This window comes from Bombus affinis, chromosome 5 (genome assembly GCF_024516045.1).
Source record: "Bombus affinis isolate iyBomAffi1 chromosome 5, iyBomAffi1.2, whole genome shotgun sequence".
NCBI classification, from domain to species: domain Eukaryota; kingdom Metazoa; phylum Arthropoda; class Insecta; order Hymenoptera; family Apidae; genus Bombus; species Bombus affinis.
The window spans coordinates 11831767-11859468 of record NC_066348.1 but is presented as its reverse complement, the minus strand read 5'-3'; the positions used below and the strand labels follow the sequence as shown (position 1 = coordinate 11859468).

Below are 27702 nucleotides of genomic sequence, written 5' to 3'. Positions count from 1 at the left end.
CTTTTGTTCCATGTTTTCCACTGTTGTGATTTATTTTTGATCGAGGCACACGCCTGTTGCGGAACAGAAATTTTAGGGACTCCTATGCCGCAAACTAGAAAGAACTCCGAACTATATATGGTAGGGAATTACTTATAAATTAACTCAATTAACGCTATTTCGTTATTTAACTCGAATTACTTGCACCTTGGAGCACAACGATTCGTGCGATCTCTTCTAGTATATCGGTTTTCCTATACTAATTTGACTGCCTCGGAAGCTCGAATAAAGAGAGCAAAAGAGAGAGAGAGAGAGAGAGAGAGACAGACAGAGAGAGAGAAGGGGTGATAATAGGTAGACCTTTGATTCTCACCCCAGTGTACGCTTGGTGGATCGAGCGGCCGTCGGTGGTGGTTTGATTTTATTGCCTCGAGCATGTTGTATTGTATACACATACTCGTGTTAATATTCCCAGTTTCGAATGGTAATCTGACAGGTAACGCGTTTGCGTTTTATCGAGTGAATTTAATATCGACGCCTGCCCACCTGATCGAATTTGAAACGGTGCTAAGAAAATAGAAACGTAACGGATAAGAGATTTTCGGAATAAGAGCGAGTGAAAAAAATTGACAATATCAAATCAAACCGATAAACTGACGGACGCTTGCATTAAAGCAATAAATTAGATTTTATTACCGAGATTATTCTACCTCGAAAAGCTATCTTTCAAAATCGTCGTCTAATTCGCGTAATTAAACGTTGGAAAAGCAAGTATCGAATCTCAATTGGCAAAAACGTATAGACTTTTTCCATATTGTCCATCGAGGTAGGAGATAAAAGCGGCGACACGGACACAGCGAACATTTTACATCACGCTAAAAGCCGGTATCTACCGTTTGAAAATTTCGAAACCGTGTTCGATATTGTTTGATCGCGAAAGTGCGCGTTTCCATTTAACAGCCGTTAATATACGATGCAACCTGATATAAAGATAGACATGGAAAATATTTCGGTTTTACGCTTCGTTTGCAGAATTTAGAATTTAAAAGTTTCAGCCTAGCTACATCGATCAACCATTTTTTATTCATTCGGTATTAAAATTTTCTCGCGACCTATGAGTGTTTTTTCAAAAATTTTCTGCCCTCGGTCTCACGTAAACAATACATTTTTTGCCCCCGTAAAAGCTAGAATTTACAAACAAACCGGCAGGCTATATCAAACATCGCTGTACCTCCTCGTTGTTTTCGCAAAAATGGAAACAAATAATCGGAAATACGTTTCAATGGGAAAAAAGCGCGTGCCTTGGGTGCACGACAGACTACGGTAAACTTTCAACGAGCTTTCAGCCGTAAATACTCGACGTGTTCGGCGATCAAAAATCGACGTTCAACCTGTATATATTATGACATAATTCAACGTTGTTATAGTTCTCGCGATCGAACACGATCGGTCAAGCGAAAATAACTTACTACGTCCTTGTGTACGTTGCTTCGATCGCATCGGAATTAGTAGGTAGCGTCTTGGCAATAATAATTCATTAGCTGTCCTCTTATGAGCCAGCAAAATCGGTCTCGAATCAAGTTCATTTTATTCAGACGTATCTATAAAATTATAGCACTCGACGATTTACGTTCGCTGTCGTACAATGCCTAGCCCGTCTATTCGAATGGCCCATTTCCTTTCCTACAGCCATACAGATCATGGCATTTGCACGTCTCTGTACGTTTATACGCGGTTCGATGTATAGAAATCAGGAAAATTCAGCAACTTCCAACTAGTTGCCTTCGCAATTCCTGTAACCTCGGTATTTCATTTTTCCATCATGCTGAAAAGCACAAATTCGTAAACTTGGTAAATCGATATCGTCGAGATTCAAACTACTCGTATTACGAATTATTTTTTTCCTCGTTTCCTAATTTTTCTTTTTGTAAAATTTTATCCATTGGTTACACTTTTTCGTATAAATAGCACTAGCTCTCTGAGTTGACACGTAACTCGATAAATCTGTAGTAGGCATTAATCTAGAACGAAAAATATACGCAAATTTATACGGTTGAATATTTTAACAAAAATACTGTGTTGTCACATTTTGATTACGGTGGAAGAGCGAACAAAAAAATATTCGTGCAGAAGCGGTGCCATCCCTTTACCGAAATATCCCTGCATAAGACAAATAGAATTATTGACAGGACGCAGCGACAAGTCGGTAACAAAAGTTGTTATCGATTTTAACTATTCGAGATACATCAAGTACCGTGAAATTGAAAATTCGACGTAGAAAAATTGAAGATACCGTGGATCGTCGCGAGTATTCGATGATAAAGTAATTATTTAGCGCGATAAAGCAGTTGACAGCAAGTTAAGTTGCTCGTTGAAATGTTAAGCCGTCGATCATCTCGTAAAATGCAAACGAAGAAGAACTGCCGCCTTAATTAAAAATCCAGTATTTATGAAACGACTGGTTTCAAGATGTAACGTAATCTACGGATCTTTCCAATTTCATTTAACGATATATTAGACGCGCGTAAACAATTATCGATCCTATTCTTATCAACTAAGAACGCCTATTCCGATGATCTGCATTCTTATTTATTAATTTAATCGTCGAAAAATACATATTACTGATGGACGAAGGATCAGGAACCTTATAATTATACGACACAGCCGTAAACTTCGAAGTCGATCTAATAAAAAAGAATCTAAAAGCTTCGGCCAGCGATTCTTCGAACTAGTTCGCGTTTCCGTGAAATCATTAGTTTCACAAAGGCTTTAAGCAACGTAGCGTTAATAATCTGCTCAACGAGAAGGTATGGCTAACTTACATAATTTCCAAACGCAGAGCGTCGACCGCGCCATGCTCTCCTCAAACGAAATATTTCACTTGCAGCCTTTGTCATTCATTAAACGCCAAGCAAATTAAATCATTTTCACCTACACAAAGTTGCTTTGTGCGGACCGTTAGTTCGCCAAGGCCTCAGCCACCTCTCATCAAATTGCTCGACAGTTTCCGCGCTACTCTGGCACTCAATCTCCGTAGAGAAACTTTTATAAAAATATATTTATGTATATATCTAAGTATAGCTCCATAAACATTTCGCAAACATTACAAACCGCCATTCGATCAGAAAGTTACAAGCAACCGTACAACCGCACACCAATCACCATCGGCACACCCGGCGCAACCCCATTCCTCTCAATCGGCTCTCGATACATTCAATGGGGTTAGGAAATGACGCTGTCGATGGCGGCTTCTCATCGAGTCACCAGCTGCGAACCTGTGGCGCTATTAATCGCTTATTATGCCGCCAACGCCGATGAAAAGCGCTCGTTCGAGGTGCAACAATAATGAGCGGGCACAATGTTCGCGAGAATATGAATCGAGCGAGACCGACACGGCATTAACGTTTAAAGAACACGGCTGCCTATTATCAACAGTTGACCGCGTAACCCGATATAAATTACGGCGAGAACGTTGTTATCCCGCGCCGACTCTTCTTTCGGTCCCGCAAACAGGACGTTTTACAGCCGGTAAACTGGACTAATTACAGGTATTAATATAAATTTTCGCCAGTAGTTTCGACGAAGACGAGAAAGAGCAGGGAACGAGGAAAAGGCGTGTGAACACTCTAGCAAACTTTTTACGCGTACGTTATAGGAAATACCTGGAGATCTCGTTAGTTTTGCAACGAAATCCAACGGCTATCGTGTTACATCGGTAAAACTTAGATACCAATAATCAATTGTGTTCATTGTATCGGAAAGCCATGATGATGTTTAATGAGAGAATTTATTAGCTTCACGGCTGATTGTATACATTTAAAGATATTTATACCGTATGGTAATTTTTCGCTAAGAGAATGTTTGCAATAAATTTCTTGCAGCTTGTATAGTACGTTTTCAAATTAACGATATTTCGTGCGGTATAGTATATACGTATAATATATTCGCGAAAAAATGCCGTGGCAGGTGTTCGAGTACCTTCGCGAGCTACCGTACGTACGTAACGCGTAATTAGAATATTCGTAGTTCGGGTTTAAATAAACGTCTTGTTATTTAAAGAGGAGCATCGATTGCGCGGAAATCGAGTAGTGTTTAACGCTGGGAAGAAGTGATGGTATTGTCGGAAAAATAGAACATTATTAACTGTTTGATAAAATTACGACGCATCGAACGTAACCAGAGATCAAACTGGATCCGATATGACGCGCTTTATTTTTGTCGTCGGCCCAACGATCGTATCTAATATGTATCGGTTTCGTGGCTATCGTCTAAGCATCGTTTTACCGCAGTAATATTACATTTTTCACTGGGAACGAATTTATTAGATTTATAAAAATCTTAGCGGTTAACGCGAGGCTACGCGAGCCAACGCTTACTCGGTCAACGTTTCATATTCTTTATAACTCTGCAAGGTAACACCAGCGTTCCATTTAAAAGATTAAAGGCTACTTCCATATTTCAGCGGAAAAGCGAAGTTGCGAAAGGCTCGTTATTGTATTACGCGCGCCTCTTACCTCGCGTACCTCGATGCCTCGCGATATACCGCACGAGTTTATACGTCGAATTAAGCGAATCATCTAGTTCGTTTGCAAACCTCGCTCGACTACGCTAATTTCTACCATACAAATTCTACTTACGCACGACAATACGCGCTTGTCGTTCGTCCTACGGCTTATTTATTGGAACATCGTAATAGAACGATACGCTCTCGTCTCGTTTCGTGTATCCCATTCGGGAGGCTCGATGAATTTTCGCATACGCAGCTGACCGTTTTCCTCCCGGAGAAAATTTCCTTTCATCCCGGGAACGCGTTCGCGCGAGTACCTACCTTTCTAAATTTCACGAGCGTATAACACGAAACGTTCCAAATTTAATCTCGACTCCACAATCGGCCTCTCCCTCGGTTCTTGCTCGGATGAAAATACAGAGGAGGACCGGCACGAGCGAGACTCGCGGCCAATCGACTGTATACTTTTCCGTACAGTCGCACAGCCACGTTCATCCCCTACCATTGTCTCTATCTTTCTTCCTTATCCGCGCCTTCTACGGCTACGTTCTAGTCTGTATGTCACCCTTGGGATATCCGCGAGAATCAAGCCTCCCTCGTCATTTCCACGATGTTTCTCTACCGTACCAACGTATCGACAATCCCTCCAGCTTGAATTTGCTTAAAGATTTATCAACCGACCTTTCGCGTCTGCTCCTCAAACCGGTTTTGATAAGGGTGACCGGGCCTGTACGTTATCCCACACCAACCTAACCCCCTTCAATTTCGTTCCACGATGGAACGTTCTCAACTTCGCTACCGCTATCGGGAATAATTTTGCGGCTCGAAGGAAACGTCGGTCCTTCCTTTTCACCCTGGCAGCATAGGGTAACGAAAGTGTCCCATCACCGACGGTCGAATTCCGTGCGTCTCTTTGTTGATAGGCGTCGGATGTTTCCGGCGAGACGTCTACGATTATATTTTCCGGCTATAGGCGCGCAAGAAACCTCTCGCAAAAACGAGAATCGCCCGCGAATCCAGAAGGGTGACGTCTCTCCGACTTTATAAGCAATTGGCAGAGATTTAAAGCGAGATACGAGTAACTTAACGATAAGTTCATCGGACATTACGAAATTACTCGTAGACGGGTTCTACATTTTGTTTGTACTCTGCTGTACACGTGACACGATAAGTGTCCTATCCCTGTTAAATTAGAGGGTATTGACGCGCTATCGCGTTTACATACAGCGTTTACATATTAATTAATTAGGTGCAGGTATATCGTACTTGCCATCATTTACCAGTACTTCCACGTGACTAGGAAAGTTTGAGGATCAAATGTACAACATGATAAAAGAAGAAACGCTTCGTTGGAAGACAAGAGGGTGTGCCAATACTCGTTGTAGCCACTGTATGTCGCCAAGTTGCAGCGCCATGCATTCGAGGATCGAGAAGCTGGCTACGGAAATCTGCATTTTCTATGGATACGTAACTTGGAATGAAAAAAAGGAAAGAAGAATTCAGCGTAGAGACACATGTTGGAGGAGCAACGTCGATCCCGCTACTCTATTCCCATCGATCAACATCCAGAGGTAAAAAGATAACCCTGTAGCTGTCAAACGTAGCAACCGATGCAAAAAAAATCGCGAAATTTGACAAACGATAACGCGATAAGGCGAAAGCAAATTCGTTCGCAGCACGAATGATTGATCGCTGCATTAAGCTCGATGACCTACATACAATTCTTACGAGCGTGATGAATCGAATCTTGAAACTCTCTTGTGTGGAAGAATTTAGCACGAACGCACACGTGTACTCGGTTTTTCAAAACCCGATAACCTATCTCTCGTCGCGATCTTTCACAATTTCTACGCGGTCGCACGTTCGCGTGATTTTAGACGCCGATTTAACGACTTTCGCTACGAAGGGCGTACACATACATCCTCCAACGTTCAATACGTATTTGCTGCAAGCGTACGTATACGTTCGCCGTTACATGGAATCGTTTCTATTTCCATTTACATATTATACGTGTCGTGTCATAAATAATTATACCAAGTACTTCGATATTCACGAACGTATCTTTTTCCTATGAACGAAAATTGCTTCGTACATAAACCTCGTGCACCAAAAATGGGTTAAGGGTTAAAAGGATTAAAAACTTGGGACGGTTTGTCAGGACGTGTCAGATTTGTTAAGTTCCCGAGTCTTTTGTCTCCAACTTAAAAAGCTTCCAAGTTTCCAAGTTATTCGTGTACAGATTTGGAAAGCTTGCGAACTCGCCGAAGTTGGCTAGTTATATAGTCGTTTGCGATATATTGCATCGATGGACAAGTAACCGGTGAGAATCAGAAGATAATTCCTCGATAGCTGGCAAGATTTTGCGAGATATTTAAACGTAAAGTAATTAACTTCGGCGTAACGATCTTGTTAATTGATAACAGTTTCATTTAGTAAGGCGATTTTCAGAACGAGCCTCTATCGTTTCTAAACCGATCGTTTATAACTTGTTCCTCGCTCGATATGTTTTTCCACTTGTCTTACGGAACGTACGATATATTCTTTCTTCTGTATTGCTTGCCTGTAAGAGTACGTTCATTTTGTTCGATAACATCGTAAAAATAAGTCACGAACATAAAGTACGGAATTAAAGAGCTCGACGAATCCGATTCTGTTCGATAAGAAGAAAGGAAGAGACGAAGCAGCGAGAGAGAGAGAGATGTTTCTAACGTAGCATCCAACTATACGAGTTAAATATGTAAATACTAATACGAGTTAAATATGTAAATACTAGAACCAGTTAAATATGTAAAATATTTCAGATTTACACAAAATACCGCATTCATAAGATTATGCAGAAAGCTCTACTTCCTAAGCTTGTTTTCATCCTCGTATTGTTCCTTCGAGTTTTAACTGCTTTTGTTTGCGTATTACAGGAAATAAAGATAAGGTGTTAGAAACGGTGGCCAAGCGAATGAACGGACATACGAGGTGTTCGCACGATATAAATTATAACGAACGTGAGAAAACGTGAAAATACTTTCGAAAATGTTCGTCGAATGTTCAAACAACTTTGCCAAATATCAACACGCTATAGGATGACTCGTTGATTTCGTTGATACTAATCCCTTTAATTAAGAAGCTGCAAAACATGTTTTTTAAAATTTCCACGGCATCTAAAAAGACGCGGTCCGTCGGAGGAAGTATCTTAATTGAAGCTATTCATCTGATTTAGCGACATAGAGCGCGAACGCTGCCAAGCGCGCCAAGAGTCTTCTTTTTTCTCTTCTTTCGATTTTTATCTCTTTTTTCGTCCGTCTGCCTCTCGTCTTTCTACGTGCTATGAGCTTTTCCACTTCGGTGCATCTCTTTGAATTACGCTATTACCGTACAAGCATCATCCCCGTGAAATAAAGAGAATCTATTCTACTAGAAACGGTACTGTTCAATTACGGGACGTGACAATCAACATGGCAAAAACGTGGCTACTTGAAAAGCAAAAAAAAAAAAAAAGAAAGAAAACGCTTTGCTCGACGCTTTACGAGATCATTTTTCTTCTCAACAAAAAATTCGAAAACGAACGTTATTTCCTCCGTGATCTTGGCTTTACGGCACGAACAAAGCGTAATTAAGGCACGTTTTTCTACTTTACATGAACGAGATCGGTTCTAAGACTCAGGTCGACTATCATCAAGCCGCATAACTTGGTTTGTACCCGTTCCAACGATACGCACGAAATTTCTTTAACAAAACGACCGTCGTCTCTTAGTTCTTGGCTCTCGTCACTTGAAAATTATACAGCGATAAAGATGCCAGAGAAAAGCGTACAACGAGACCTTTAGTGGTTGCAGTAAGTACGTAAGTAGCCGCAATTGCCACGATGCTCGAGACCGCGTGGCAATTCCGCTTTCGAACGGCATGCATAAACGCGATTTATTTTCTTCTTTTCTCTTCTTTTTTTTTTGCGATTAAAGTAGAAGCTTGTCGATTGTTTGACGAGCAAAATTAATTACGGACAAGCGTGCTAAACCCGGACACAAAGCCGGTCCTCCTACCGACCACGCTATAGCATGCTGGCAAACATGCGAAAACAATCACCGAGTTGTCGATCTGGGAATTAAATAATTTGCCGGTAGAACCATCGTTGTTGCAAAGAAACGCCAGTTTAAACAGAATTCCACGAGATCGTTTACTAAGATCCGCGTGATCTCTTTTCTTTTTCTTATACTTTTTAATTTCGTTCTTCACGCTACTCCAATTCGCCGATGTTCTAGCTCTGCCGTGGCAACTCCTACATCGAACAACGATAATCGTAAGAGTGTTGTTCGACGAATCCGAGATTTCGAAACTTTTTCCTACAGGCAAACTTTTTAAACGACGAGTACCATAATTTACACTGAATCTGCGAATGTACGACACTTAACGAGTACAAAAACGAGCACGATTTGTATGTAAAACATCGGAGAATGTTGGCAAAATTAATTACTCGTTCGGCTAACACGATACGTAACGTAGCTGACGATGTAAACTGATGGCATAATTAATGAAGATTGATCGAGCGCAAAACGCGAGGTGCAATGCTCGAATGCCGTATATTTGCTACATTGATAAATTGCCCCGTTCTAATTAGTCTTCAGTTTTCGTTAATGAAAATATTAATACGAGTGATTATAAATCGTTATAGAGAAACGGGCTCCGCTCATAACCATTACGCAAACGCCACATCAAGATACTCCTAACGCTTTCGATCGTTTGCCTTCGAACTTCGTATTACAATATGAGTAACCTCTACATAGTCGAGTAGTAAACGCGTGCACGTCCTGTCTCTGGAAACAAAATAATTTTATTATACGCAATCCGGCGGCTCCTATCGTTTTAAACGAGACATGTCGCGAACAGGTTTGATAGGAGTGGAAGCTAGAACACAGTGAAATTGACTTTGCAGATGTTTGGTCGAGTTAGTTTCGTTCCATTTCGTGGATGAAATTATTGGCGAATTATGAGCTTTATTGTCTCGCCAGTTTCGTAGTTCTTCTGTAACGTACGAATGTATTGGGTTGGAAACTAAGTGATTGCGGATTTTGTCATTAGTTGGTATTGACAAAATCCGCAATCACTTAGTTGCCAACCCAATACATTCTTTTCCTCTTTTTCTACTATTTCTGTTGGTTTTCATTGGATACGTTTTCGTCAAGTTGAGCTGCGGATTTGCACGTATTTACAGGAAACTGGAAAGTGGAAAATTGAACGTACGTAATGTGGAAAAATATATGAAATATGCAAAGTACAACGTTATCTATAGTGCTCGATAGATAAGACAATTATCCAGCAAGATTCTACTTTTTTAATCATCTTCTCAAAAGTATGAATTTGCGTAGTGATCCATGTTCCAGTCTTCACATGATACACTCCGAGTATAACGTTAAATCAATAGAACGAATCGGAACGTCTCTTCCGCTGATTTTAATACACAATTAAGGAAACTAGAACCTGTTTTTCTTACTTCGTATTAAAGTTTCATTTTCGGCTGATAATTGGCAACAGTCGAGCTTCGACACTCCAAAGTTCTTCTCATACTTGTTTCCTTCGAGTTCTTCTGTATTTTGCCAGATCTTAGCAACGCGTATATCCGATCCCATTTACGTTGTAGTTTACAGTAAACCAACGAGTTTCTACTTACACGCCAAACTAACGATACTCGACCCCTTAAATTCCACGTTTCTGACGCGCACGCGATAAAATTAACTCTCGCCATGGTTAAACAAATTCATGGTTTTTGTCTCGTCGACGAACGACGCTGTCGACCCGTGGTACTCCAACTTCCCTGGAAAGAACGCACGAATGTGCTGCCCTGTGTAATTTTCACCCGAAAACGTTAATTTTCTTACGACTTTGGATCGATGGAATTTATTAGAATTTCGTTACCGTAATCGGTTGATTCATGCCGACTGGATAAACATGTTCGCGTTATTCCGCCAAGGAGAAACCAAACGGAATACCCTTTCAAGGACTCGAAGGAAAAACAAGAAGAACATTACGGAAAGGAAGGTAATACCGAGATTCGAACTCCGGAGACATTTGCGAAGCTTGTTCGTAAAAAGAACAGATAGAGAATCGTGTTTGATTCTGAGATCGTAGCCCGTAGAATGGAAATACCAAGTTCCATTGATCACTGATAAGAAGTGTAAATGAAAGAAAGAAATCAGTGTTATTTGAGTTGGGCGTTTGGCATGATATAGGAAGGCGAAAAAATTCAGAAACGAAAGGAAAATTCGTGTGGCGAAGTTCGTTCCGGAATATTATTCTCGATATTTACAATATGAAGTTCCATGCGATTTCTTCCATAGTCGAGTCTAGTTGCAGGTTCGATTCAAAGTTTACCGTGTGTGTTCGTGCTTTACCTTGTCATTCGGCTGAAACAAACGAGCGAAGCGTGCTTGTAAAAAAAAGATGGTAATTACATTTCGGAAGTTCGTAGAGCCCCATTAGCATTTGTTTACGTTTAAAATTTCAAATACTCGTATCACTCGCTAAGCAAGTAGTTTTAATTGCGTTCGCTACGGCATTTCCTTTTCTAAACTCGCGTAACGTCGTAAACAGGATTCATTTACGTTACAACTTCCTTTGATAAAGCGTATCCTCCAACACGCGTTAAAAGTTGAAAAATCTACAACGCTATTTTACACGCTAAAATATAAAATTACTTTTATGTAGATGGCTGCATAAATTTTTCCTTTAAACAGTTTGCAGTTTCTTTAAATTATCGACTACGCGATTTATCGATCGACTAGCAATTTGACACAGGCGTTATTATAAATACTCAAAATCAAATAGCTTTCATTAAATACGTTCAACCGATTTGTAACTAAATCGCACATACGGATTACCCATTCTACGACGCCACTTTGCGAGAAGTTTACATTGAAACGGCATACGCGAAGCAGTTGCCACGATACCACAAGTTGAAGTTGAAGTTAATTGCATTTCAGCCGTGTAACCGATAGCACGCACGGTGCACACCACTCTTGCGCTAATTTATTACGGAATTTATACTGTTCGTTATTTTTCCCGATTAGTTATATCCTCGAAATAAAAGATTTAAACTGTTATTATAATTATTTCTCGAACGTTTCGATGAAAAATCGCGTCAAAGATGAAATAACTAGGAAAAGTATTTGTACGTACACGCACCTTACATTTTTCATTACGTCTCGCGTTTCGTATTCGTGGCATTAAATTTTCTTGTCGTATGAAAGCATGAAAGCACGGAACTCGATATACTTGGACTCGATTAATCGATATATCAACGCTATAATAAATACAACGGCGTACGAATCTTTTTGTAACGACTGTATTGTACGTACACGTATAAAATACGAGAAAGCCTTTAGAAAGCAACTCGATGTGAAAACGTCGGCGCGAAACGATGAACGAACGCCTATTCCGAAAATCCGGGGATCCTCGAATCCGCGTTATAAATCTTATCTATCCGATGCATCTTAACAGCCTACTAAAAATGCGATTTCATAGCACACGTACAAGACATAGACCCCGTTCGTCAACTCGATAACGGCGAGCGCCGTTGAGTCGACGCGTGTATCGAGTATATTCATTCGTCGATTCTATCGCGTCCTGATAGAACGAAACACGAGCCAACGATTTATTCCTCTCGGGTTGCAGCGGCTGCAGTAGCAGCGACGTCGTATCCGCGTGAAACGAAAAGCGAACGAACAAAGAGGCAACGTAGTCACGTTGGCTCCTCTGTAATTTTTCCCGAGGGAGGACAACGCGAAATCGCGATAAATAGGAGAGAAAGAATTTTAAGGGAAAGTCCGTGAACGACGAAAAGAGAGTCTCGCGAACGAAGCCGCGACTCTCCTCTGCTATCATGACGAGAGCTTCTTGAAAAGTGCCGCCTACGGCAGTCCTTCGCACGATGAGAGATATCGTGTCGTATTTTACCCACCGATCCTACCAGTCCCTGACGTTTCACTGTTGCAATTTCTCTTTTTTACGGACCGATGGTGCCTGCCCTCGAGCCGTGTACGAGCTGTATCTCCGCAGACGCACGATCTTCGTATCTTCCGTCCATGGCATTCTCAACGGGACTCGATCGTCGATTCTCAATCGTCGAATTTTGACACGTGTTTTCTATCGATTAAAATATTATTTACACCCGTCTCCCTTAATTTTTCCACTCGGAGCCTCTTATAATATTAAAATACAGAAGCCGGATGAACGTTTAACGTCGACAGTGATTTCTTTTATTCGACGTAACCGACAGGGACGAGCGGACTAAACACACGGGTCTTGAAATAAATTGGCAAGCGACCTTGCTCGAAACTTCGACGGTAATGTAAGTTCTTCGGTTAATTCAATCGACCCTGCATTCGGTTCGTGCAATATCACGTAATAGCGTTTGCCAACATGGTCGGAATAGGAAGATGACATCGGATCAAGGCCAGCGGAACTAACCCCGACGAAGAGGATACAACGATAAACTAATTTTTCACGTGGTCAATTGCACCGATGGAATTAGGTCGATCGTTCGCAGGTGTTTCGCTACGGAACGAAATTTTGTATTTCTTTTTTTTTTTTTCGATCGGCCGCGATTGTAGTTTACGAAATTAACGCTAGAATCCCTGTTTGCGATTATTACGACCGTTTTTACTCCGTTCCACGCTCCCTCGTTATTTCGATATTTTCTGTTTTAGGATTCGATTTTATCCATCGCAAACACCAACGAGATCCACTAATTAAAAATTCTATCGATCCATGTCGTACAGAGGAGATACTGTCCTTCTATTATACACGAAAGTATTCAAACACTTGCAGACACACTTTATGAATATATTACGTGTGATATGCTAAACATTTTGAAATTTCATCAGCATCGTAACGAGACTCGAGACTGTATCGTCGATTTGTAAAGCATGAAACGAATCTGAAAATACATGTGAAAATTGCAAGATACGCGAGGATGACAGAAGCGTTTAAACGGTCGATCATTCGTTAATAAATCTCGATATTCAGTGGCGTCGTACTTAACGTGCTTCCAGCTATTCATACTGTACATATTACTAGATATAAATATATTTCCAATAAATATCTTGTAATTTCTATTATGCAATTTTCGGACAACAGTGACGCCTTGTTACGGCGCTAATGAAATTTCACTATTTCTTATATAACACATGGTACGATACGAACATAAAAATTGTCTACAGTATGCGTCGAAACACGTTCACCAGTCAGTCCACTATCCCCGTTATTCGCTTCTTCGTCGATTCCCGTGTTTCTTTTCATCGTCTTTTCGCTCCGCGTTACAATCGGACGTGTAGAAAATTGGTAAAAAGTAACATTCGATACGACGCGTATGGTCGAAAAGGGAACGAGTTCACGATCGAGTCGTGATAGACACGACCGATGCGATATATTATATTTCTCGCGTTGCAACCGTAATTTCGGTGTTGCCTATCGCAGCCCTAGGAAGAACGTTACACGGGCTTAGATAGAAACGTCACTCCGTGCCATGGCGTTTCGCGATGAAACGGGGCAAGTGTCGATTCGAATCTCCGATATCCGCGTTCCACTTGCACGTACACGCACGTATACGCGTGCTCTTAACGATTACACCGTTTCTAACCCGGACAGCTACGAGAGGATTTTCCGGGTATACGTACAGCGAGCCGCAATAATGTTGTTCGCAAATTCTATTCCAGACGTTCACGTACCAGCCGTGTTAAACCGAATACTCTTCGCAGATCCCCTTGTAAGGCACACTGTATGGCCACAATGGAAAATTGTAATGCTCCGTGATACCCGTGTACTTGCATTTCATCGATAAATTGCAAAGAAATTTAATCGGCTGATACTCGGTTCATAAAGAAACGACAGGTCCATCGAGGTTCTGCTTGTTCCTCGAAATGTTCTCAACGAAGAATTCTTTTATATTTTTCGGCGTATTTCGAGTATCCACTGTATGGAGTATACACTGTCGGTTGTAAGTATTAGGGCTAGTCAAAGTTATTACAATTATATCTCATTGAATTTATGATATAATACAGATAATATACACTTTTGGGACAACCTAGTAATTTACGCTACTCGTTAGGATTATTGCAAAACTTGAATAAATTTGACTTCGTTTACTTAAACTTATATTAAAGGGACCCGCGAATAAACAGATTTGAAATAAAATAATTGAAAAATGAGAGCCGCTTGAAAGCATTCGATTTAAACTAACGTTACAGAGTGTCCAAATACTTACAACGCGTAGTATATATTTACGTGCAAATAATAGTAATAACATATATACATACATACAACGCGATACGATCCAATACGATACAATACCACCGTACCACTCGACTGCTCATTCTCGACTGCCTTACTGTCGGCTGTTACGCGCCAATTATCGAGTTCCGCGAAATTCGATCGTAATAAAAACAGATTTTCCGCAAGGAAAAGGTCGATTCCCCTTCGAAGGACCTAGCAGGTATATCGGCAACGACGATAAACAAATCGAACAAGCCAGAGAGTCAAACGAGGACGTGAGCGACTTAAAAGGTGTTTAAAGCGACAAATCTGGGATAAGATGGGACAAACGAGGTGGAGTCGATTTTTCGATATTTTGCAAATTGGCGGGGAACGCGAGAAGAGGAGAAACTTGCGCTGTGCTCGTTCGACAGACACGTTTCTCGCCGTATATTTTGCAATATTTAAACAGGGACCCTTTCGACGCGTCGCAGCATCGAAAGCTCGCGCGAATATACAGACTTGGCGAGCGCAGCCAATTGACCCAGATCCGAAACTTGGTCCGATTCGGCCGATCGGCAATTAACACGTTACACGGTATCGATTTCGATGATCGTCTAGCGAACCGTTTACTTCAGCCGCGTTACCTCGAAAGGAACGTTGTTATCGGTGACACAACGTATGTATCGGCAGTAATGGGATCAAATTCGACAAATCCGAACCAAATCCGATATCCAAGCTTTGCTTCACAAAATTCCAATATTACTCGTAATATATGACGGTTTATTAACAGCTACGCTTGCGAAGTATTCCATCATCGCAAACTGTTTTCGAACGTCGGGACGAGTATTCGCGAGTTTCGATGTAAGAATCACGGAAATGAGAAACATGGTTTTACGAAGTTGCAGAATTTCTGGTAAGATTCGCATAAACTTTCAAACCTATATTCGACCAATGTTCGATTCTGCTTGGCAGTGTACTTTTCATTTTTCAGGTATTAGGTTGTCCGGAAAGTGTCTTTCTTTCGCAAACGTGTCTTTTGCAACAGTGTACCTTCGCACAAACGTGAAACCAAGTCTGCGAAATGTCGCGGTGTTTATTTCGACAGAACGAAATGGATGGTACGTAATTCGAGAAAATAATATAAAACAAAAAACGTTGTGCGTCTATTATTTCCTCATAAAACGAAAGAAACTTTTCGGACAACCTAATAAATCCTGTTCATAAAGGATTCGAATATTTATTTATTTACTTTCACAGGATAAACCCCCATAGATGCAAAAGATGAACTTTGGGGACAGAAAGTAGAATAATAAATAGATAATAGATAGAAAAAGGAAAAAAGAACGTACAAGTATACGAGGAATAACGAGAACAACGTATAAGAGAACAGAAAGCAAGATATAATATAATATTGATAATGTCAAGAAAGATGGAAAATGTTGATATTCAAGTGGCATATGTCGCGTTTAATCTGCACTCCACTTCAAAGTAGCGCTCCTCTTTTTTAAATACATAAGAAAGATTCGAATCTATTTAATCGATATTCATCGCTATGTATCAGGCCTCGTCGAGGAAAGAATCGGAAAATGTTCATCGTCGATGAGGTTTAAGCGTATCTTTTATGACACGAAATCTTCAAATACTTTGCTATAATCTTATTCGCGAATTACTTTCGTCTATCCAATATCTGGCATAGTTTAGATTTATTCGAGGCTAGAGTCGCGCGTTGGTAGAACCGTGCTCGTAGTCGCTCTTAATCCAATTTCTTTTACTCGAATAGGAAATAAAACGGCGAGAACAACGACCAAGGAACAGATCCTTCGCATACACACGGACCGTTCGCGTTCGTCATATAGCGTGTGCGCCAAGATAAATGGACCTTTCGAGCTTTCGTGCTATATCGACGCGAATATATAGCGCAGCTGTTTCAAATAGGAAGCGTGGCACGGCGGAGACGCGAGATTCGTGAAATATCCGTTGCCGCAACTGCTACTAGTCAAATATGCGGGCGTAAAAGATGCGAATCTCCTCCAGTCCTTGCAACGATAAAGTTGACGAAATTTCTCCGAGTTGACCGAATAACCGAGTTAGTCGAAACGCTTGTGTTCCACGACTAACTAAAATTTCGTTGTGGCAAATGGAATCGGCGAATGAATCGAGTTCTATCGAAACGCGCGTCTCCTTTCAGATTTTGTTTGTCCATAAATTCTCTTCCCACTGAAACGTCACGAGTATTCCTTACGGGTCTTCTTATCATTGGAAATTCCAGGCCCGCGACGCTTTCCTACGACGATGATAGACAACGAAATTTCCAAACGTAGAGTTTAGGGGAAAAACGCCAGTATCCCTGGCAATGTCGTGAGCCGTGTTAACAGCGTGCGTTAACAGCGTGTGCGAAGAGCAGATAACGAAAACTCGATCGGTATCGAACGTGTTAATTACGACAGACTACGGATACGTGGTATATCGGACATTGATTGATAAACGATCGTATGGAATGCAAAGAATCTCGTTAAAAGACGCGTCCAACAGACCCATCGTAATCTTTCTGCGAATCGTCTGCTTGTTCATCTCGATCGTATCTCATAAACGTGTTTATATCGACGAACGAATGATTTATATTAAATACGCTCGAACCTAATGTACGCGCGATGATCGCGGAAAATGGTACTTTGCGCGTACCATTAACTTTTCGACGAATCGTTTTCTCTCGGCAGGTTCTATATTCCACTTTCGATGTATCGAATTTTTACAGTCGTATAAGGGTACTGCTACATTTGAAACTAATTAATCAGTATATAAATGCTGTAACAAACACAATGCTTTTCGTAACGACCGTATAATGTCTACCTTGTAACAAGTGCCAAATTTATCGTCGACCTTGACGATAACGATAACGATAGCGATCGTGACATTGAAACGCGATACCTCGACCCCGTAATGACAGTAATAATATTCTTCCAACTCTTCGTACTCGCATTTTAGAGCCATTTATCAATTCGTATCTATGATCAATGACCGTAATACGATGAAAGTGCGTGCACGTATTACGATCATAATTACCATCAAGGTTGTCGCGTGATCGTCTGCTTCTCGTTGGACAACGATTAAAATCGCGTTTCCCACGCAATTAGTGTCCTTAAAAGAGACGAAGCAAAGACGCATTCATCCCAAAACACTCGCAAATACGAACATTTCTACTTCGTTCCAACGTTCGTATCTTATTCGTGAAAACGCCCGTTGGGTCTTTTCAAACGCGTATTTTTCATTGACACACGGGTAGCTTCTTTATTTCGCATCTTCCATAAGACAACCTTTTTGTGCATAGTCAATCTACAAAGGATCACGAAGAAATCGTGCGGTGATTTTCGGCTCGTGACGCAGCACGGTAGCACGTGGTTGGCCTTGCGCGTTTTATACGATCACAGAGTCGGAAATTGATTCCGTTGGAAAGATATTGCACGAGTCATCCTGCGTAGCCGTTACAGCGAAGCTAATCGCGAAATTTCACTCGTGTAATACCTCATCTTCGTAAACATGCAACCGTACATCGTTTATCCCGTATCACGGGAAATTGGAACTGGCGTCTATCAAGCTTCGTCTCATTTCGAAAACTCAATGATCGACAAACGCATGGGTACGCGTGATTTCGCGTAATTGGCTTCTCCTCCTAACTAATTGAACATTCTGATTCGACTGGATCAAAGCGCGTCACTCGAAAGATGGTAAAACCTATGCCTAATTCGTGTGTCGATCCATCGTCGACGTATTTGTCGTAATCTACCGATCGACTTTGTACCGAAGGATATGTAAATCTTCCGTACCTGTGTAATGAATTTATTACTCGTGCAACGTTATCAAGTTACCGCGCCAAGTTACATTTATGTACCGTCTATTCACCGTAAGCTGTCAACAATAAGATAAATATGAAAACAACCGATTCACCGCGTACTGTACTCTAAAATTCCAAACTCACTGCACGTTCGTCCTGCTTGCAGTGCTCTCTAAAAGTTCACTCTGAATTCTCGCTTGCCATACCCTGTCCGTCCTCGAGGACGTCTATCTACGTATGTACCCAGGGACGTGTATATTCTCCAACAACCATCTCTCACCCACGCGACCACACACGCCTCCGTTATCGTTCCTCTTTAAACATCGTGTTAACAACGCGAAAAACTTGCCTCATTCGCAAACTACCGACGATTAACTTTGTATTTCTACTACTATTACGACGCCGTTTTATCCGTGTACGTTAAAGCTGTTCCAGTTGCGAGAAGAAATTAGAGAATAAAAATATTCAATCGTTTGAATTGAACGACTCGTGCCTTAAAGTCGATCGCGCGTCGGAACTTTTAAAGCAGTCGAGTTTTCCATGTTTACGCTAATCGAACTTTCGTGTTTTGAACTATGTCAATTTTCCCAATAAAACCAATCAAACCGCCAAACCACCCTGGCCTCGAGTTCTCCGAACTTCCCAACTCCGCCAACTTGTTTATTTCACTTTCGCAAGAAATTCGAGTACCTGGAAAATCACTCTCGAAACAAACGACATTAAGGTGCACCGCTGCCACTTATACCGTTCTGCAACGAGACCATTTCGCTATCGTTATGTCGCCTCGCGCTTGCCATCGCAGGTTTCCGTGCCATCGGAAGCGAAATATTTCTATCGGTCTCCTTCCGACTGTGGTTAACGATCGAGAGACTGTAAATCGATCTATGTGTTTGCAGACTGAATTAAACGAAACTTCTAAACTTAGACTATGGCAGGACTGTCCATGTCGATCTATAAAAATTGTCGCGTAGATGGATTAAATAAATAAGAGCGAGAAGCTTAGACGATATACAGACAGCCGTAAAAGTTTATATACGCCTTTTAAGTATTAGACATTATAATACAAACAATTATTCCATTAATTCCGTTGATACATTAAGATACGTATCGTTGAAATTTAACGCAATTTATTCGCGATTTCATCTTTGATAAGAAAATGAATAAGGAAAAAGGAGAAGATATAGAATGCAACGCGAAAATAATAAATTATTGAATACGACTGTCGTATCTACTTGAAACCATAAAAATAGTATTTGCTTGGTGTTTGGGAAAATTAAAGGCGTCGTAATTTTGTCTCTAGATATTTGTCGGATAAACTTTTTAATTTCTTTAATTAATTACTTTTAGAAATACCATTAATAACAATTGTACCGACACGCGAGTATAAATAATCTCGTAACGAAGTTCTTAATTTCTTCGGTGCATCAGATACGCAAAATTCGACGAGTATATGTAGACTTTCGTAATTGGCTGTAAGTACGATTGCCACTTAACTTTCTTCGGATGTCTTCCTGGAACGATTAAGCGTAATCAGACACGGAAACGAAAAGGGAAAGCGAAGGGACAAAGAGCATGGTTAATAAAGTACGATAATACGCGGAGCTGGCGTTTAATCGAATAAGAGACACGTTCGTGCATGCGCACGTGCATGCAAAAGGAAATTGAACGATAAATCAAAAAGTCCAGCGGAGTGGACGTGTCGTCGCGAAACTTCGTCAGAATACGTTTCACCGAAGCCTGACGAATGTTGGCGATTTCGTCACGGCTGAATCGAGATGTCGACGATCGATACTTTGAAATTGCTATCTCTTTCTCTCTCTCTCTCTTTTTCTCTCTCTCTGCCAGAAAAAAAAACTTCGACGACGGAAGTTGGCCCTTTTTCAAACCTGAATTTATGGCGTCCGAGCGGACGTTAACAGGCGAACAACTAGCGAACGATAATCGTTCGATCGTGTTCACTCGCATGAACGCCTGTATCGTTAAGTTAATTCGACGTTAATGTTGCATTCGTTTAGCTCTTTAGCACGTTTCCTGCCATGGAATACATATATATATTGAGATATGTATGATTTTGTGTGCTAGACTAGATTAGCCGCGTAGTAGTGGCACACGCATGTGAATATGAGTATGTGTTTGCACGGCGTCTCGAAAAACAGATGAATGTAACTGTTCCGTGGTATGGAAGATGCTGAGACAAAGAGAGCGCTGAGACGCGTGCAAATTTATATCGACGAAGATCCTGGAAATCGTTTATCAAATAAATCTAAAACTATTTTAATATGAATTCTAAGTGTAACTTTAATGTTCCTTTACTTTTATTTCGGCGATTAAGATCCACGATTGTCAACAATATATATAAGTGCAGAATGTTCACATAGAAAAAGCACGTATCTAACGAACGAGTCGCGTACTTTACGAAATTTGTTGCACCGAATTTCTGAAGCTACAGATCCTAATACGAAAAAGATGTCAACAAGCGCAATGCAAGTTCGTGGTACTACAAATGCGAGTCGCATGATCCGAGTTAATCAGAGAAGCCAAACGGCGATATGGGAGAAAAATCCGTGTGAATTTAAACGATGTCGTGGCAGCGAGTGGAGATTTGACAACACAAGAATAACAAAAGGAATAACAAATCCGGAACAATTCTCCTCGGCTCGAGAGATCGCAGATTCAGCAAGAGCATAACTGGGCTGTAACCATAGTCTGCAACGAACGTACTTCGAAGCAACTTGCATGCAGCGAATCTAAGAAAACTATGCTGTACCCTGCTCTCAATGAGCTATTTATGTTTGCACTGGAATATTGTAACTTTTACGAGTACGCTCGTTACAATTTAACGCATCGCTACGATCCTTGACATTTCATACTTCAAACTTGAGATACCTGCTAACGTTGGAAAAATACGATTGGATCGATAACGACCGAAAGAACGCCGCAGAGTTAAGATGCTTTTACACCAAACGAGCAAGAAGAACATAGCGCGAGAGCAGTAGAGTTCGTTGATCGAGCAATCTTTTAGGAAACTCATTCGAGTACACGAAAAAAGATTCGTCGAACGATTTGGCGAAAAATCGTCAAACAATGAGAAAATGCACGTTTACGCGTGAATTTTGTCTAAAAAGAAAAGAACTCGTCTCCACAGTCGCTGCAAAAGTACTTTCGACGAAGAAATTGAAAATCCGGTAACTTCACACGTGATTCTGTATTACCGATATCCGGTCGATAATTATTGAGATTCTGACGATGAGTCTGTTCGATTATCGTATTATCGGTTTACGGAGGAGGCACGTGGCCGATAGTCTCCGTAATCCTCCGTGCATGACTCCTGAGAGTCCGAATTAGAAGTTCTTCGATGAGAATGGAACGCGCGTTAAATTGCTTTCTAGCCGGAAATTACTTGAAAAGTGGAATTAAGAATTTATAAAAAGAGACACAGCTGTGTGTAGAAGACAGACTCGCAGCAGAGTATAAAATACTGAACCTTACGGAGAGCAGAAATCAAACGAAGCAAATATGGGTCTGACTATAAGTGACTCGAGCTACTGTGTCAGACGCGAGTCACTTCTTTATCGCGATGTGTAATATGCTGGACGAAGAGACGTAATCCTTCAAAATATATTTGCCACGCTGATAATTACGCTAAATATCGCGTAAGACCTAGAAAAAAATGTAGAAGAAAAAGTAGCGTTTTTAATTGACCCGTATCCCACCTTCGGAAGAGTTTGCACAAGTAGAAACTCTCGATGGAGAAAGTAGAAGAAAAGAAAGCGAAAGAAAAGCGTGTGCGATTTAACGGGACCTGGTGAGCTAGTTTGCTTGGAAGCAGTAACAGAAATTTAAGGACTGATCTTTTCTGATACGGCGCATACCCGCTACAGAAACAAAGATATAAGAAAAGTTTAAACGTTAGCCAGCGAATCATAGCGTTGTGTTATGGCAACATTGGTGCAAATTCAACGTAAGTAAAGTCAGGGCGCATAACCATTCTGGAAACAGCATTTGCGATGCGGATGACCAGTCATTGATATCCTATATATCGAAGACGTTAAGAAATCGTTGTTTCGATTCATAGGGAAGTGGTCGATGGAATCTCGCTAGAGTCAATTACCCTGCTTCGTCGTTCGCGAAATCAAAGGTCTTTCGTCAAAGACGATAACGCGGAACTCCAAATCCCTGGATCAGAATCTGAATCTATACATCGAATACGAGAACGTTCGATATAAAGATTCTCATTCATAAAATAGTAGATTCGATATAGACTACCTTGTCGAGACGACTTTTATCGGAAATATTGAAACGGTTTCAAGGGAAACACTCGGTGTCAATCGTACACGTGGTACACTGTAAACTATATAAACTGACTAAATAGATGGAGAGATATACGCGTAAAGTTGGAGATACAACTTGCTCATCCTCCACGATATCTAACCCCATACTTTCAAAATAGAAAAAGTATCCCGGTAGGAATTTCGAAATCGTTGCTCGATGAAAGCGTTATCTGCCCTATAAAGTTTGCCCTGAAGGAACGTACTGCAACGTTTAACGAAGCGCAACGTGCGTATAAACAGACGCGATCGACAACCAAACTTCTACAAATATATATGTCGAAAATAGTATCGCTAGCAGATCATTATGTAGGATTTTATTTATTTATTTATTTAAAATAAATTAAACAGGAAACGATGGTTGTTTAACGAGAACTAAATACAGTAATGTGCTATAACTAAGACAATTAAATAGCTAATTTACAACTCTCGTCACCACGGTTCCAACGCTCTCTCTCACGCGGACCACACTCTCTCGACAACGCTAGCAACACTCTCTCCCTGAATTCTCGATTCACACTCTCTGGCTTCTCCACTGACACTGACTGTTAATTCGTCTATGTCCCTTAGTATCCCTTTGTCTTTTGTCTTAGCTCCACCACCACGCAACCGCTCGTGGCCATGGTCACATAGGCCTCTTTTCCGAGTAATTATTCGAACGAAGGACCGACGACACATTGATGAGCCTGTCAGCACTTAGGCTTTCTCGCGACATCGTTTATGGTTCACCCGATATTTCTTAGGCCATTTGTCCACGATACTACAATTAACAAAATTGAATCTCATACGTTCAACGTAGACAAGGATAGCATGGGAAAATTCTACAATTTTCATTTTGATTTTCAATATAGAAATTATTAACAGATAACGGCTATTTGTTAATTAACGTTTCATACGTCATACATATTTGTTTAATTCATAATCGACGTAATTGATATCAGCGCAAATACGCATGATAGATGAACTGTAATATAATATAATTTCGTTTGGCTGATCGTATCAAAAATAAATGAATCATAACGCGTAATACAAATGTACCTATAATCACTGTGTAGAAAATATCAATTCCAGCGACTTCAAACAAACAAACCTATTATAAGATATAATCGTAACTCGATGATAAAAATGCGTATGTTAAATAACTATGAAAATGAAAAACGCTATGAATCAGAAACGGCGGCGGTTCCTTTTATTCGAACTCTTGAGCTGTAGTTAAGTTTGCAAGCATTATTTATACGTTTTTCGTACAACAAAATCCGCGATATAATTCGAAATTTTCCTATCGGATCAAGTGATCCAGGAAAAATTTGTCAGCGATATGAATCATCGAAGTTAACTCGAGCATCGAGGAGCAGATAAATACACTCGATTCGATTCGCGAACCCAACAGATGGTTTTATAGAAACCACGAGTGCACTCGTACGATACGATCGCGATGAAATTTACCTGGCAGAAACAAAGTAACGTCAAGGGAAATAAGATCGAAATGTCCGAACCAAACGCAAAGTTTGAAATTTATTAGACGTGTAATATCGCGTATTCCGATAACTCTTTCTTTATTAATCCTTCCGCATCTGGCGACGCGATATCGGTTAAGCAACGGATACGATCGACTTCTGAACTTGATGTATCCTTTGCTATACCAATCACACGACGTGTGTCTTTTCGATTCCGTGCTTATTTGCGTATTAAAAATACGCCTCTTTCAACGACAAAAAAGTCAAAAGAGATCATCTATCGGCATATTTGTTAATTTTGATTCGAATTCGAATCTCAAAACTGCCGAAGGTCTTGGAAATCTTCACAGCAATTAAATCGTCCAAGACTCTCGCCAGTATTATGGCATCGAATTCTAATCGAAGTGATTCGAATTTCGAAAGCCTTGAAAAACGTCAGATCGAAAATGAGATTCGAATGCTCGTCATTACCAATAACCACGTACGCCATAAAAAAAAGAGCCATAAAGAAAAGGCTCGAGTCATTGTCTGAACGTGGAAAGAAAATTACCAGCGATTACACGTGCACCGACGTGTCTCGACCATAATAAATTAGAACGAATCGATAAAAGTGATCGGACTGACGATAGTCGCTGAACGAAAGAAATTTTAATGCGAACCATCTGAATTTATTATCATGGAAACGTTTCCAACACTAACGAACGTAACCAGAAGGAACTTCTCTCCTATCAAGTTCCTGAACATTCGACTGGGCAAACGCGTTCCTGACAATTCTTTTCTTATCAAAGGGCGATGGCCACCTGGGAAATTTTACTCCCGACTAAAAGGCTGCCTGTTATCATCGTCCGCGCCTTCAATTAGACCAGAAGCCGAGTAATTAAGCAATCGTCGGATTAAAAACCAATACCGGATCGCCAAATGGTAGTACACGCGATAACGACGGTTAATCGAGTCTGCAATACGTGTACGATTCCTTTCCATTAAATTAAATTACTTTTAAGTCGTATAATTTCAATTTGGAATTTCAAATTATTCGCTGAAAAGTTGACAAGTTTTTACACTGCGGAATAGAACGCTATTCTTTTCGTGGATGTTTCCACGTTAGGAGAATATCGAATGCCACGGTACCCATCGATTACGCGGAAGAAACGTCGTTAGATAATTTATCGGGACAGTTTCTGAAAAATAAGAACGCGACAGACTGAGCTAACAGTCAATCTCGCGTCGGATTATGGTATCGGACGTTAACGAAAAAAACAGTAACATACGTTTAACAAACGATCAGAAGGCAGACAAACAGGCGACTATAAAATTGCTTGACGTTCAGGCGAACACGACGTCGCGTTGCAATTAATTTACGTGACAACGGCTGAGGCCATTAATTTTCAATCGGTTGCCTGGACCGTGCACCCGATTACACATTAATCGAAGGTTTATTAATTGGTTACAGGCTCCAAGGATAACGGCATAGCGAAGGATAAAGGCAGTTTCATATTCGCCGATAAATTATGCGAGCTACGTCCGAACGGTCTACATTTTCCATGTAACACGAGCAAACCTCTTCGACAGACTGAGCGACGAATAGCGGCCACACCAAATTGATTTTACATAAAACACGAGTAGACGCAGGTTTCGACATCGAATCGTAAAAATTTCGTAACACGTGAGCGACGTTTATAAATATCGAGAGCAAATATCCGTATCTTGTTTACGTCCTCTGTACCCTGCGTACTCTTCGATTTTCATATCGATGTTTGCACGTCCAATATGAATTTAATATCGCGTAGGTAGAAACGTTGAATGCTTCTTTATAACCTTGTGATACGATTTATCAGTCTTACAGTGGTTCGCGAAAGTATTCGAACATTTATCGGAAGAAAATTTTTATCGCCTGTACCGTACGAAGCTTTCTGAAACCTCGTTGACATCGTAACGAGACACGACGATCGTGATTACGATAGTTAAATTTGAAATCAATCTAAAAATGTATATAGAAGTTGCGAGACGTTTATTGCAAACACAGCGAACGTAGTTAACGCTTGCCAAATTAGCGAAATTAACGTGCAGCATGAACAGTAGCTTTAAACGTGAGATTAATGTCCAAGATGATATCGTTAATACAGCGAATAATTAATTGTTCAAGTATTCCGATGATCTTTAGGAAGCGTATGCTTTCAGTAAATATCTTATATTATATATACGTAATGAGATTCGTTTTAAGCTTTAAAAATGTAATAGCGATAGTCTTGTTGCACTAATGAAATTTCACAGTGTGTTGTATAATACAAACGTAAAAAGTTTCTAAGGGTGTGCGAATTCTTTTATGACCCACTGTATATACCAATCACGTAGCACGAACAAAAGAAGACGAATACATTTCTTTTTCATTTTTCCCAGTTACGACCTGCACTGTATCATAGCGGGCGTTAGCAATTTCGGCTTCTGGCTGTTGTTCTACGTAACAATTATGCAAATTAATATACTAAGCTGCTCGCAGATCCGTGCGTTGAACGCTTCGAATAATTCTTACAGTGGGAACTCTTCGTTTTTAATTGCGAGAAACAATATGATACTTTAACGTATTTACAATCGTAAGGTGTTGCGCCACGTTCTGTCCGAGTTATTTCTTCCTTCGGGAAAACTTTCCGACCGCATTATTGAAAAATGCCTTGATTTATAACTCCTGGGAAATTAATTAAGATAAATATCTCGCAGGCTTCCGGGCTGCAAGATGGAACGAAAGATAGAAAAGTGCATTTTCGATAACGAAAGAAAGCCACTTCGGCGAGCTAATTTGAAAGCCGTCTTTGAGAGAAAAAAAAAAATCGTGTCGAAAATATCCGCAGTGGAACTGGTATTGTTAGCCTAACTGACAATCGTATTACTCGAACCGACGTCCTAACGTCTGCTCGATCTTCTCCAGATACTACAACTCTATATCTTCTACATACTAAATTCGTATTGGGAACTTTTACAACGCCTTGTCCAAATTTAAACTCGTTCGAATATTCCGACCGATCGTAACTACAGCGTGGACTTTTACGCGATTACGAGAAATTTAAAGCTAGAAAAATGCACATGATACGCATACAGATACAAAGTATGCAAAGTATAATAGTAGTCTTTGTGATATTCAGCAGGTAAATCAAATTCCTATCTAGCTTCTACTCTCTTAATCGTACCACGAAAATATGAATTCTCGTAAAAATCCGCGGTCTAATCGTAACCAGTGACAACGACGTGCGAGTATTTCCACTATAAATCTCGCTTTTTAATGCGCGCGTATCGAAGCGAATTTCTTTCTTAATACGACACTGCCTGGCCGATTCGTAGCTCCGTAGAAACTATATTTTGGATCCG

General features: G+C 40.6%; 2 protein-coding genes across 5 annotated transcripts in view; both read right to left on the bottom strand.

The window, feature by feature from the left end:
- The window catches only part of LOC126916704 (rotatin), a 237586-nt gene that overhangs the window by 131321 nt on the left and 78563 nt on the right, over window positions 1-27702 (bottom strand). The window lies entirely within an intron of this gene.
- The window catches only part of LOC126916720 (heparan sulfate glucosamine 3-O-sulfotransferase 5), a 147828-nt gene that overhangs the window by 85655 nt on the left and 34471 nt on the right, over window positions 1-27702 (bottom strand). The window contains exon 3 of one of the 4 annotated variants that reach the window (XM_050722794.1): window positions 10782-10878. The exons of the other annotated variants lie outside the window; for them this stretch is intronic. The gene's annotated coding sequence lies outside the window, so the exon portion shown is untranslated. The remainder of the gene's footprint in view (window positions 1-10781; window positions 10879-27702) is intronic. 4 annotated transcript variants of the gene reach the window in all.